The following is a 15404-nucleotide window of genomic DNA, read 5'->3' as shown; positions in this document are numbered from 1 at the left end:
TCTACACTGTTCGTATCTGGCAGGTGCTGCTGGGCTTGTGCCCAGGGAAGTGCAATTATGTAAGTGACACACTCTGGAGAACCCCGCTTGGACTGGATCTTGGAAATCTCAAATGGCAGCTTTGGGAGAGGGTGGCAGAGAGGGACAGATGGGCGTCGAGCCTGGCTTGAGCCTCCCTATGCTTGAGAGACAGCACCCCACCACCTAGGTAACTGAGGTGGCGGACATCCCCAGGTGACGCGCGGCCACCTGGGCTGCTCTCCTGCTAACCCTCGGCACCAACTCCCAAGGTTCAGCTGGTCTTGGCTTTTTCTCCCTGACTCCAGCCAACGACCTGGGAAGCAGCCCACAGTGACCGGAGAAAAACATACCGGGAAACTGATAAACCAAGACACTGACCAGAGGCGCGTGAGTGGTGGCTTGAAAAGAATGAGACTGGCCAGGTGCAACTGACCCGGTCTGCTAAAAACTCACCTCAGAATTTCTTTTATTTTTTTTAAGAGAGATTTTTGTAATAAGGCAGGTGCACTCGCCAGAGAGACAGAAAATGAGGAAATCACCCCCCTGGGGGCAACGGCCTTGCTGCGATCCCTTCTCCTCCATTCTCCTCTCTGGAATTTGGGCACACACACTCACCCAGTATGAGTTTTAAGTCTCTGGGACTTGAACTGCGGTCAACTGTGTGGGAGTTCAATGACGTAACTAACCATCATGCCATCTGCCGGTCCCGAACTTCAGAACTTCTAAAGCCTTTCAAAGTAGACACTTTTTACCTCTTTTGAACTTATTAAAATAGAGACTATATATATAATGATCAGAGATATGAAGCCTGTCAGGGTCATAGACTTAACAGCTTCTGCTTTTAAAACCTGTACTGTCACAGGGCTGGTTAAGGGAGCTGGATCCCACTTGGTAGACCATAATATGAATGCCAGCCCTAGCGGCCTGAAAAATGCACAGGGCGCATGTGTCTACGTGCCAGAAATCCTAACGGGATGGAGAAACGGAGAAGGGATTGGGTGTGACCATGCCCCATCAGGGGTGTGCTTGCTCCCTCCCCCATAACAATTAAAAAACAAAAACTGTATTGTCACAAATAAAAACACTTTGTTCTCCGACACTTGCTCTTTAAGCTACTGGGTTGTCAGCAAAGCCATGATACATTTTTACATAGAAAAACAGAAAGACACGTCCTGACTTTTCTAAAGACCAGTACCGAGGTATCTCTGTCTGCAACATGAGAGTCTACGTTGTGTTTAAAGTGAATAAACAAATAGATACCTCGAACAGCTACTGGCGTGAGCTGGGAGGCAGTTACAACCGGAAGGCGCCTGGCCTTTTTAAGGGCAGATACCTCTCAGCCTCCCAGAACTCCAGGGGCCACTCGTTTTCTCTGTCTGGTTAAGTCCTAACAAGGTTTCGACCTTTGCCTTCTCACTTTGATAACAGTCTAGGGCTACTATGTGTGAGGACCTCACAGGGGCAAAAAGATCAACACAGAAGGGGGAGGGACCAGCAAATGGCGTCGTGGCTACGTTGCTGGACTCCCATGTGACCGACCACAGTCCAAGTCCTGGACACTACGGCACGAAACTCACGCTGGGTACGTGTGCGTGCGTGCCCAAGGTCCCGAAAGGAGAATGGGAAGAAGGGGCTGCAGCTCGCCATCCTCCCCGCAGTGGGGGGATTTCTCACTTTCCCTGTCTCTGATCCCACGCCCACCCCACTCCCATGAGCGCACACTTAAGGCAGAAACCTCTTTAAAAAAAAAAAAAAGAGGGGTTGGGGGGGGGGAACACCACGAAAGGGGAAGACCCAAGTAATGAATTCCCGTTTTCATCACCTCGGACCTGGACGCATACTCAGGTTCTAGCACAGCGTGCTGTAGGAACTCTTGGTCCTGTCACGTAAACCCCGGAGGCGTAAACCGTCCTAGCGGATAAGACACAGCATCGACAGAAGAGTAACTGGATTTAAAACCACGAACCTTCACTGAAGTTCCTCCAGGGCCAGCACCTCCTGCCTCTCGGTGTGAAGACCAGCACCATGTGTCGCCCGCGGTGAGCAGTGAGCAGTAGCTGACTTCGTGACCTGTAGAGAGGGTCTACACTCTAGTGTGCTCGGGCTCTTCTGGATTTTCCTCGCCTGCACACCTCGCCTCCAACGTGCAGTTCAGGAAGCCCTCCAGGTGCCGGAGAGACCCGCAGGAGGACAGCCCCTGGCTACACTTCCTGAAGAACCGCCAGCCGCAGGGCGGAGCCAGGTGCTGCTAATGAAAGGCTTCGGGATCGCCATCTGAGACGAGGCTTCACCAGGCGGCCCCTTACACACGCCTTTTCCCTATTAAGTCTCCATCGCTTTCACTGCACCGTCCCCAGCTTGCCTCGGCCCTGGCCCCACCAGCCCAGCTTCCTCCATGTCTTTAGATATCCATAAACACGATTTGCCATGAATCTCATTTAGGAATTTTTAAAGATTTTGGTGTGTGGGGGTGTGAGGAGGCTAGCTATTGTTATTGTTTATTTTTGTTAAAAGGAACATGTCTTACGTTTATCCTAAAGAAAAGAATATATGGTATATCTCAACCGCGATGTTCTTTGCTGAAAACGAGGAAGACGGCTTTATCCTTGACCTGACTGTCCACACTACCTGCATGCTCTGAAAAATCCATGTGCGCCCCACCAAGACAGAGAACCTGCATATGTAAATAAGAAACTTCTAAAATTGAAGAATGTGCAAATAAAAAGGTTTCTAGATTCTAGAATGTGATTTAAAAGAACTGGTCAAGTATCTAAAAGAACAGGGCCACCTGGGGCCAGCTGGTGGGTAAGGCACTGGACCCCCACGGGGTTAACCGTGGTTCAGGCTGAGAGGCAGGGGCTTGAGAATCACGTGTGTGTCCAAAACCCCACAGGAGAGTGGAGGAGAAGGGACTGTGGCATGGTCTTCTCCCCTGGAGGGTGACTTCTCACTTTCCTTCTCTCTCTCCTTCTCCTAACTGCATGCACCCTATGCCAAACAAACAAAAAACTAAAGTAAATAAAACAAAAGCGGGCCACCGTGGCCAGGCCACAGCACCATCGACGATGACTCTTAAGACTTACACAGGAGCAGCGCCTTCGCGCGTTGTCTCATGTAATGGTCACACGCCATCCCTATTACCCGGAAGACCAGTCTATGGCTCAGGACGGTCAGTGGCTCTCTGGAGGTCATGAGACTAGCAGGTGGGGTGCAGGTGGAGGAAGTTAGTGGACTCACTCAGAATGCAGTGCTCTTTCCGACCCCCAAACCAAACCAATCCCCCACGGTGAGGAAAGAAGGGCTCCCCAAGCGGGAGGGTGGGTCCCCCCTCACCCACAGTAGAGCTCCCTTGTGAAGGGCTGTGTGTGGGGGGGAGGGGGGGGTTGGAATGTCACACTCACAGGGTGTGCAGAATAGGTGAAGGGCCAGAGGGGAGCCTAGAAGAAAATTCAAGCACCCCTGTAACTGCAATAAAAGAGGGCACTTCTCTGTGGAAGAGCTCAGAGGAGGCTTCATGGAGGAGGGGGCCATGGTGCACCCCCAGCACCCCTCAAGGAGAGATCCACGCAGAAGGGTGGGAGAGACCACTGCAGAGTGTGGGAGTCAGGCCAGGGTGGGGGGCAGCGCTGGTACGCTCACTGTAGGAGGCATCTCTCCTCTCCTCTGGGTGTACTTAGCTCACTGTCCGACACCCCCCTCCCCAACCCAGCTTGGGTACTGCGCACCCTGGAATGCCAAACATTTTGAAAACTGCCTATGAGGACCAGAAACACACTTGGAGGAAGGATCTTCAAACGAAGTGTCAGAAATGAGCAACGGACCTGTATGACCCAACTTTGCCCGTTTCCAGGCCTCCCACCCCCGTGGTGGCAGAGTGCAACTCTGTGGACGCAGATCCACCAAACACAGCGTATGAATCCATGCCCAGGAGGTACATGCATCTGCCTACACCGAGCGGACGGGAAATTGTGACATACAGGTATAAAGCCTTCGTCTTGGGGAATTTTTCTGGGCAAGGGCATAAATGCACCCCGTCAACAGTCAGGGGACCATATTTTGTGCAACAGCAATTCTTCTAAATATAGAACACTGAGCAATCACAAGGAGGATGCAAGCGATGTCCCTGGATGCTCCACAGAACAGGCGGATGACAAAGCTGCTAGGAGGGTTTCGCGTTGAAATCCTGTGCTCCCCGATTTAGCAGAAGGCTTCTTTCGCTCCCTCACAGGAGAAAGCTCGCTGAGCAGGTCCAGGTGGCTGACATGGCAGCTCATCCCTTTACCTTGTCTTGGGCCCACCTTTGCAGGTACATCAATCCCTCGGACTCCAGGAATGTCTTTTTATCAACTCAGAAGCTGCACATTTACTTACACCCTGACTCAAGCTCTCTCTCACACATGCCAGATATCACAGGCCAATTTCTTTTCCTTTTTAACCTCATCTTCACAGCAGAAACATTAAAGGGGGAGATCTATAAACATTTCAGGTTCTTAATATACTACTTCCTCCAGGTTCTTCTAAGCGGAAACTTTGCTCTTGAGAAAAGGTGAGCGTCCTCTACAAAGTCATTTTCTCTGTCAGGAGGGCTCCCGGGCACTTGCTCGCAGCTGAAATGTTTTAATAAGGCCTTTCTCCTTTACAAGGCCGGCTAGCTTTCAGCTCCATCTCCAGCCTGAGCGGGAGGAAGATGGCTCTCAGATATCCTTTTGTTACCCTAATCAGAGCCAGAAGGGTTGTATTGACTGTCGGGCCTCAGGGAGTTGTAGTTCTTTTGTATCCATCTCATCCAAGAAATCAAGTTTGATTAATTTGTCATCAAGGAAAACGTGTGATGGGCGCAGAGGGGCCTTTGAAGTGGAAGATGAACTTGGGCCGGGAGTCCAGGTCAGCAGGCAGGACCGCAGTGGTGCCGAAGGGAACAGGTTCTTCCCCCGGAGCTGCCTGTTCTCATTGAAAACTCTTTTTTTCTTTTTTGAAACTTTTCCCTGTAAGTGTTCAGTGTCGGAGTGCTCCCTGTCTGGGGCCCCTTTCTGTTTACTTTAATTTTTTAAATTGAGTTATCAGGCCTGTCAAAGAAGACCCAGAAAACATTTAGCCACTCCACAAAGCATGAGGTGGGAGGATCTGACCTCCGGCCAGTCTTAAAAGACCACTCCGAGTGGGAGAGCCCCAGGGGCTGAACTCCGTGTCAGCACATGCTTCTGGAATGAATAATCGGAGGGGTCTCCAGCTGGGTCATGGGACAGATGCTCATTTATGACGCTCTGTTCTTGTTAACCTGCACTTAGTGGAGTTCCCAAACTCCTGAAAATGCATAAGGTGCGTGGCCCCCAGATATTATTTAATCCTAGTCTCAGTGTCCTATTTCTTGTTCAGATGCTGTATACGCTTTATAAGGAGTTACGGGGCTTTTAAAAATTACAGAGCAAGCAATCTGTATACAGTCCACAGTGCGCCCCCCTCGTGGGCTTGCTGGTGCACAGGCCTTCCTGTGATCCTTACCCCTCAGGTAGATACAGAAAGACACAGGGAATTGTCGAGCAGAAGTCAAGGGCTCGCTTGGCTTTTAAAGATGTTTGAAAAGCACCAACAAATTATCAACAGCCTTTGTGGTTACTGAGTTCAGTGTCTAAACTATTATTAGAGAAATTTAAAACAATAATGAGATTAGTGAAAACACTCAGCCTTCAAAATCTAAGGATATTTTGACCTAAAAAAAAAGTCTCTGTTTAGAAGGACATTCCAACATTCCTTCGCTCAAACGCACACTGCGTTCATACTACGTGCCAGGATGCGACACTCAGAGACGTTGGAGATACACTTTCTGCTTTTCTTCTGGTCTCGTAGGTCAGTTTTCATGGTATTTATCAACCACTGAACCATAAACTCCATGAAGCGGAGAGGATGTCTTGTTTATTTTTGTGTCCCCAGTACCTAGCACTCATACTTGTTCAATAAATACACACTGATTGAAAAAGTGGTATCGCACACGGCCTGTCTCTCAGCTATGTGAGTGAGTGCCTGCTGATTTCCTTTAAGGTCTCTAAGACTAGAGGACATCAAAAAGTTCACGGAAAACTGGAAGGAAAGTCCAAGTTAATTTTGGTGTAAAAAAATTTTTTAAGTCCAGGCATAGATTTTTTTTTCCCCCCTGATATGCATTTTCCATGAACTTTCTGAAAACCCTCACATGCATGGAATACAGGGAACTCTTGGGAGCATCCCACAGTGCGCTCCCGGTGGCAAATCGGAAGGTCTGTGATCTACGGTGGACTTCCACTTCAACAAGAACCTGTTCCGTCTGCAAAACATTATCATCAACTGAACTTCCTTCTTCTGTTCCTGAGTGATGGTGGCAAAAATGTCCTTCAAAAAGAAGTCACTGGAAAGATTATTTAGGTTTTAAGTTGGTTCATGGCAAATCGGCTCAGAAGTCTGAAACACAGAACTCAAAGAGGCGGATTTGCTTTTCCCAATATGGCAGGATGACATGGAAGGATCTGTACCCAAGTTAGGAAGCTGGTGGGTGTGGCCAGAGTGCACCAGCAAAGGCTTACAGACCTCAAGGAAGTTAAGCTAGACTATGGCTCCCAAGTAAGTGAGACTTTCCCTGGATCACTTCCTTCTCCCTGCGGTATGGATGAATGGATCCAGCCAACCAATACAAGCACCATTTAGTTACTCTACAGCGTGCACAGCACTGAGCTGGGGGTGTCGCATGTTACCTGCCTAGAAGAAGCTCTTTCCATTCTATTTCCAGGCTCAGAGAAGTTGAGTAATCTGGTCACACTGCAGGCTATTAGGATTTCAGCCCCATAAAGCACATTCCACACTGAACTCTTTGCATGAGGCCGGTTTGCTTTCCATCCAGTAAGTGGGGCCTCCCAGACCAGGACAATCCACAAAGAATCTCTGAGTCTCCCTGGAGCCCTAAATGACAAAGCCACCAAAACTTCTACCAAGATATCTAACATGCTGGTCAAAAAAAACACATTCTAGCGTCTCTGCTTTTCTCCTTTTCAATCTCTGGTAGAAGCATTTGCAAACACAAATAGTTAAAGGTCACCAGTAAGAAGTAGAAAAGGGATTCTGTAGGATCCATCTGTGCTGGGATAATCCAGAATTGGCCGTGAATACGTTGAAGGGCCTACACACTGCACCAGTAATTCTTTTCACCTGCCATCCACACCAGTCAAATGTGTTATTCTTGTACATTCTTTGGAGAAGAGTGTTAGGCATGTGTGTCTACAGATTGGGCACTCAATAAGTGAGACAGAAAAGCAAGCTTCAAATACAATCTTTTAAAAACTCCCAGTTAAAACCTTGAGAAAATAAGCAAGTGGTTGGTGTATCCTAGCTGTAAACTGGTTTCGAGGCAGATCTGCTCACGTGAAACTGATGCAAACAGGCAGGTTAGAAAAAAAAAAATTTTTTTTTTCCCCACAGAAGGTATGGAATAAAGGGAAGATCATTGGTTTTAACAGTCAGGAGATTTGGGGACCTGGCTGCAACTTTGCTACCAACTGCTTGTGTGACCTTAAACAAACTCTTTCTACTTTCTGGGTCATTTCTTCATCTGTGAAGCAAATTTTTTTTTTTGGGGGGGAGAGGTTTTTGCTATAGGGCGTGTGCACTCGCTCGCCAGACAGACAGAGAGAGACAGAGAGACAGAAAGCGAGAAATCACCCCCCAGGGGGGATGGTCACGCCGCAATCCCTTCTCCTCCATTCTCCTCTCAGGATCTTGGGTACTCACGAACACGTGCCCGGCATGAGTTTTAAGCCACCAGGTCCGGGATGCGAACCGCGGTCAACTACGTGGGAGTCCAGCGACATAGCCATTACGCTAACTGCTGGTTCCCGAAGCAAATAGTTTGAAGTAGGCCAGTCATTTTTCAGTTTCAATCTTAAAGATAGAGATCTCTTTCTTAATAAACAAACTCTTATAAAGGAATTTCAAAATCCTTTTACATTGGGACCAGCAGTTAGCGTAATGGCTATGTCGCTGGACTCCCACGTAGTCGACCGTGGTTCGCGTCCTGGACCCGGTGACTTAAACTCACGCTAGGCGTGTGTGCGTGTGTGGCCAAGATCCTGAGAGGAGCATGGAGGAGAAGGGATTGCAGCGTGGTCATCCCCCCGGTGGGTGATTTCTCACTTTCTGTCTCTCTGGTGAGTGCAAGCACCCTATGAGCACATGCGCCCTATAGCAAAAACCTCTCCAAAAAAAAAAATCCTTTTACATTGGAATTTTCTACTTCCATCAAGGCAGCCTTGCGTTAAAATTGGCTCTGCAACTCCCTGTGTGACTTTGGGCAAGTTATTTCATCTCGAAACCTAAATTTCCACATTCAGAAAATGGGGGCAGCGATCATAGTATCCGCATCAGATGATTTGGGAAAAGACATCATTTATCTCTTGGGTCATTGGGAAAGTCATGATGCATTTTTGCAAGAGAAACATAGAAAACATACGTCATGACTTTTCCCATGACCCAATATATACTTAGATGGCATGGAACTCCACAGATGTGAGCTTTTATTATTACTGATACTAAGCCATGGACAGAGCTACCACCCAAGAGCGTGTCAAGCTCTGCCCAATTACTAACGTATGGCATTATCTGTCACTTACAGAGTGTCATGTTGTACTTCTCACTTACAGGACTTGTATTAAATACCTTTCCTGAACCCAAAGTTCACAAGGAGAGGAGCTTCTTTTTTTTTAATTATTTTTTATTTTAGCTTTATTTATTCATATATATTTTAATTTGATCCGAGGAGGACAAAATGAGAGAGAGAGAGGGAAAGCGAGAAAGCAAGCTGTCAGGTCCAAGACTAGAACCATGGTCGGTCATGTGGGAATCCAGCGCTCCTAACCACCACATCACCTGCTGGCTGAGGAGCTTCTATATGTAAAATGATAAGAGTGCTGTTTCTCACCTGTGATAAAACAGAAGGCCATGCAAGGAAGTGCTTCCTGTAGGTCAGAATAACAGTTATCTCTGGAGGGGCTGGCAAAGTTCTGTTTCTTGCTATTCTAAGAGTGTTCTCCTTGTAACAGTTCACTACGATGCACAGCTGTTTTCTGTGGTTCGTTGTACCTTCCTTTTATTTTACCATAAGGAGGTTTTAAAAAGTCATGTTTCATAAAACAAAAAATCAATGAGTACATAAATTATGCTTACTGGCTTCCAGAGTGTTACAATTTTGCCACGCAACACACATCTTTGTGTGTGTTTTATTACACTTTTAAGAATACTTTACAAATATATTTTACAATAAAAATACTTTGTTTGCAGTATTTCTCTAGAAACAACCTCCTAAGCAACAATGACTAAAAGCCAATGATCTCTGGGCCAGCCCATTGTGTATTGGTTAAGGTAGCTGGATCCCACATGGCCAACTATGTGGAAGCAGCAGCTTAAAAAACATGCCAGGTGTGTGTGTGTGTGTGTGTGTGCGTGTGTGTGTGTGTGTGTGTCCATCCCCCATGAGGCGGGCACGCACATGCACCTGTGTGCATGCTTGTCCCAAATCCCTCCAAAAATGGAGAAATGGAGGAGGAATTGCAGCATGGCCATCCCCCATGAGGGTGCTTTCTCACCTTCCTTCTCTCTCTCTCCTTTCCTTCTCTTTCTTGAGCACACATGCCCTCCAGCAAATTAAAAAAAAAAGGACAATGATCTGTTAAAATGTATTTGATGTTCACTTTTTAAAAAGATACATTCTGCAAACCAAAGTCTTATCCTTCATGACTTGACTATCTTTATAAAATACCAATTATCTTTGCCTTAAAAAGGGAATACTGTGTTAGTGTTTAACCTTCATTTCTATCGTTCTTCTTCAGCAAGAGTGAGTCATGAAAACCAAAGTTTTCTATGATCTGAAACCTTCCTGTAGCTTTATACTTTATAGAATTCTATATGTGCAAAAAACAAATGATTTAAGTTTCCTGAGTTAGAGAGGAAATTGGGGAGTAAGAGCTTGTCCACGTCTTTAATGCTTGGGAGGAGCACATACATTAGCCATACCATCTGCACGAGTGGTACCCGAGTTCAACATGCTTATGATTATGAGGGCGTATGATTTATGCTTGCTAGTTAAGTATGCTTATGATTTATACTTATTTTCTCTGGCAAGAAATAAGCTAGTCAGCACCACAGCCTAGCCAGATGATGGGAAATAGAAACATATTTCAATGATACATAGTTTAACTTGCTGTGCCTTGTAAATGCTACTGTTTTCTTTTCTTTTTGTAACAAAAGACCTATCATCCTGTAGGATTCCAGAGATGTTTTAAAAAACACATTCATTAGTGAAAAGCAGTTAAAAATTCCTTAATAGCAGCACTGCACTAAAGGAATCACTGGGGAAGAAAAGGCAAGCATGGTCTTGGCCTCCCAAAAACTGGATGTGAGGTGGGAAGGCTGAACTTCTCTTAATAAAACCACCAAGAACACGTTCCCAAAAGTGTATCAGTCACTACCAGGTGATAAAGGACACAGACAGTGCAGGCTGGTGGTAATCAGACTCCGATATCACACAGAGAGATTATGAAATGTTAAAGCTTTTAGAGTGCTATGCTCACCCCCCAAAGATTTCATTAAGTTCGCAGTATTAAAATTAATCAGGCCTCACACACAGAATCTTGAACTGCTGGCTTCTACAGTGAGAGGCAAGGCTGCAGATGAATGAAAGAAATGAGAGTTTGCTATTTGTTGGGTTGTTCTTAAAGGGATATATTAGACAGCCAGAAAGGAAGACCAAATTCACTTTACTTGGCTAAGTGGGGGACAACTACCTCTTAGAGGAAAACTGCAGCACAAAAGAGAAACGAGAATAATCTACTTATGCTCAAAGGGAACCGTTTTTTAGCAAAGAGTAAAAAAGAATCGCGATGAGCAAATGCATTTTCTAAGAGACCACAATGGACCCTGTTACCAAATGTGTTCCATAGGGGAGTGTAAAAATAGAAACAATCATTCCCCATCGGAGTACCATGGACAGCCTATGGGGGTCAGGCACTGGCTGGGAGCTTCACACAGAACGGCAGGGCACAGCGTTTCAATGCGTGCTAGAATAAACAGGGCTACAGTAATAGCTACACACACGTGGAATCTAATTATGATGGCGCAACATGGTCGGCAAGATTACACAAACTTCTAAAGCTAGGGGGTGAAACTGACACTTCTGTACCTTGAGAACCTGAATACAGAATAAGAGTCAGTGGTCAAAGGGTAGGAAAGATATCAAAATAAAGTTCTGCAAACTAATAACACTTAAAACAAACCTCATGAAATTATAACTTGGAGAAGGAAAGCACCAATTCATAGTAAGAGTCCCAAATTAAAGAAGTGCAACAGCTTCTGCGTGCAGGGTCTGAACATGTGCACCGAACTCATAAATCACTGCATGTTCAAGGGAGGAAAGGGACAGTCTAGTCTTACCTTATTGCTGCAAAAGGCTGGAATAAAAATTACTGTCTTATAGAAGCAACTTTCACATGTAGCTGAACATCAAACACAACGCACAATATAAAATCAAAAATAACTAGTACAGAAAAGTTTTCAGTCTGACCTTAAAAATACTGAGCAAATCACTAGATGAAGCCAGATCAAAAGGAAGGGCATTACACCAGCTTGGAGCCAGATGTGAAAGGGTCCCCAAATGCACGGGGCACAGATGGTATAAAATGGGGCGGGGGGGGCACCAGCAGACTCAAAACATAAGGCAAATAAACCTGGTTCAACTTACACAGGTAACGCGTTCTAAAGAATGAGTAACTTTCAATGCAACCGATAAGATTTTGAATTTGGGACAAATGGTACTCGGTATCTTAAACTGAAGTGTACTCCACAGTTTATATTTTGAAAATCTTTTGTAGAATAATTTAAAGGAAACAAAATCTTTCAAGAGGATTCATGTGACTTATTAAAAGAGTATTGAGAAGATAGTATTAGTTTGGTTTTTGTTTTGTTTTGTTTTGTTTTAATTATAGTGGTGGTATGCCACATTACCTGGTTAAGGTCTAAGAAATTTAGAGAGGATTTAATGTATGCTCACAAAATGTGTAGTTCTATTGGAAAACAGAGCCCTAAACATTTAATAAAATGCTCAAAGTCCTTTAATATTCCTCATCCATCCTATAAAGTGTTACAACTAAAATTTTCACCTCTTCGAGCCTTCATTAAAAGGTGCTTCTTTGTATGTGAGAAGACAAGAGGTACATTTAATTTTCTATTTGAAAATATACTCAGGAACACTCATTATACTCCATCTCATGTCTATAACACAAAGTTGTCGGTTTAATAAATCCAAAATAAACACTTAAAAAAAAAAAACCTTCCTGATGTCAATATTAGAAGTTGACATTCTTATAAAGAAATCTTGCATTTCATTAAAGGAGTTGACAACTTTCTTCAGGCAGCAAGCAAAACAAAAACATTTAACACAGATTCCTTCAATCTCATGGTTTCTGAAGGAGACAAGAGCTTAGAATATCCAAAGGCTATTCTATTGGATATTCTAGTACGGTACATTCAACACACACATATACAATGGAACTCTAAATCTTGGTAGCAATGATGAACAAAAAAATATTGACTTCACAATGAGTTCTACTTATCATTCACATAGTTTGGGGAATACTTATTTGATTTTTCTGACACTTCTATGCATTAAAGATTCCCTCCAGTTTAGTAACAGCTTTGCTAAGCTACGTTTAGAAAGTGACAATTAATTTTAGTGGAAATTCATTCCCAGGCTACTCTGATAGTCATTGGAACAGTTTTGCGTTATTTTACATGCAATTTTATAGCTCTGTAACATTCACTTAATCTTGCTCAATGATGCTGAACCCCAGATGCCATAAGACATTATAGAAAAGTACTTACTGCACATATGGAGTAACTACTTTTCTGAACATTAATTTCTTTTCTCTTAACGGGCAGAAATGGTATTTAGAAAAGAGAAAAGCCACCATTCTGTATTAAAGGTTTCCCATTATGGACTTCCAGAGATGGGTTACCTGTGACTGCCGGGGTCCTAGCTATAATGTTCTTATGTGCGAGCTTCATCCAGAGGACCCTTAGCAACCATGGGTTTCTCCAGCCTTCATTGTTGGTATGACATAGTCAGGTCAGGTCATCTGAATGAGCTTAGGGGCAGGGTCTTTTCCTCATGTGTCATATACGAGGGTTGGAGAAAATAAGAGGTCCTTGAAGTGAGGTCTGAGGACCACCTGCCTTAGAATGTCAGAGCAACTTGCTAACAATGCAAGTAACTAGGCCTTGCAGACCTCTGGAGCTGGGTAGAGGAGTCTGCATAAGGGAGCACCTCAGTCAGTCTCCTGCAGGCTATGGGGTGAGAAGCACTGGTGGATGATCTCAAAGGTCCCTTCCACTCTAAAAGTCTAAGAGTGTTTGAATTTTATTTTACAAACAGAGTCATGGCAGCAGCATAAAAAAAATCTCTGCAACACAAGCTGGGGACTTTCAGCTTCGATGAACCTAAAGAAGAAATGTTCTTAGGTTATGATATATAGAGAGAAACAAGAGATGGTCCAGCTGTACTGGAACAGAGGTAGGGTACTGCTCTGTGAATTTGGGGCCTGGGTTTGGATCTTGGACAAACTGAACAGGCTGGTCATGATGGCCCTGGCTAACTGGGAAGTCAGGGCAGGGGGATCTCAAGTGGAGACCCTTTCAAAAATGTCTACCTCTTTCTCTCTCTTCCTCCTCCCTCTTCCTCTCCCTTTTCCTTTTTATTTCTCTTTCCTTTCCTTCCTCTTTTCCTTTCCCTCTCCATCTCATAAAAAAAGAAAAAGCAGGAAACAGACCAGAATGGTATAATCAGATATGTAAGGGCTCTAGGTAGGCTTCTTCCTTCTTGGCAGCTCAGAGGAGAACCCCCTCAAATGGATACACAGCACAGGGTCAAAGGACGGTTCTCTGCCTCTTGGTTCCTGCCTCTGTCCTCATCTCCCTCTGACTCCTTCTGGCTGTTGAGATACTTATCTAGGATTTTAGAATTGTGAGTCCCCAAACTCGTGAGTAATTTTAGTTGGTCTCAAAATACTATTCGGAGAAATAATCAATATACAGGCAGTCCTCTACTTCCATTTGTAACAAGTAAAAATCTTACAGAAATATAATATTAAAAAGATGAAGAGTAGACTTACATTTTTAAAGGGAGTTTCCATATTCAGAAAGCTAAAAGGAAAAACAATCAAATCCTATTCTTTTCCCTCTGGGCACTTTATTTGGTCAAATATTTTCTATATGTTAGTCTTATTTTTCTCTTCACAACTGCTGGTAAGCCCAGTAGAGCCTGAGATTTAAGATTTGTTCCAGGATGGCTAATGAGTCCTATCTTTAACACATTTGTATCAGGTGTGTGAGAGCGATCTATCTTATCGCTCAGTATCTTTTATTATTTTCTAACCAAATTCGCATAAAAGCATGAGAGTGAAATGCAGTAGGATCTGAAAATAATCCCACAAACATGCTGGATGAATTCTGTGGCTGAGCCAGGCTGGTTGCCTGGACAGCAGCGCCACCATGTGATCGTTCCAAACTTGACAGTTTTGTGTAAGAGGGAGAGTTTGGGATACTCTGAGTAGAGAGAGCTAGGTCTCACGGCAAAAGTTCACCCCTGGCTCTAGAAAGGTAACTTTCTAATGCTGAACCCTATGGCCACTTCAGCCACTGAGCGTGGGGAGGAGATAATGAGATCCTGTTTACAAAGAGGACATCTGATTATGCAGTCGTATCAGAGGCCAAATATTTAGTGCCTGATCAGGGTGTCTGGGTGAGGCGGGGCGGACAGATTCGAAGTATACTCCCAGTAGGGAAGCTACACCCGGATGCAGCTTGCAGACCTCACTGCCAGCACTGTGGTTTGCTAGGCCCAAGTCCTTTCAGAAAGGGTGAGTCTGATCAAGGCTCAGTATACTGCATACGGTGTCTACTGGACTCACAGCTAAAGTTCCTACCAAGTATAAAGTCGAGTGACTGTGTGATGAAGACGTGAGCTAGATTCAAGAAGAGGGGTGAAGAGACTCCACCTTAATACAATTTTACTGGAGTTGTGTTTTCCTTTTCATGTTTTTCTCCATCAAGGGTACAGTGAATGGTGTACGGTGAATTGAATAACATGAATGTTCACTGTCAATGAGACTCTCATTTCAGAAATGGGGAAAAGCTTAGAGGAGGGGGGCTAAAATCGTACAATTGAGTAAGTGCACACTTGAGAATGTGCTTACAAAAGATCATCAAAATACAACCATGCTAGTGTAAGTGGGTGTTACGCCTCCTTATTTAACAAGTGTGACTTTCCCAATGTAAGTGCCTCAGATAGGACAATCTAGGGAATAGTGGGAGAA

The sequence above is a fragment of the Tupaia chinensis genome, unplaced genomic scaffold (assembly GCF_000334495.1).
Source record: "Tupaia chinensis unplaced genomic scaffold, TupChi_1.0 Scaffold000570_1, whole genome shotgun sequence".
NCBI classification, from domain to species: domain Eukaryota; kingdom Metazoa; phylum Chordata; class Mammalia; order Scandentia; family Tupaiidae; genus Tupaia; species Tupaia belangeri.
This window is presented reverse-complemented; position numbering follows the sequence as displayed.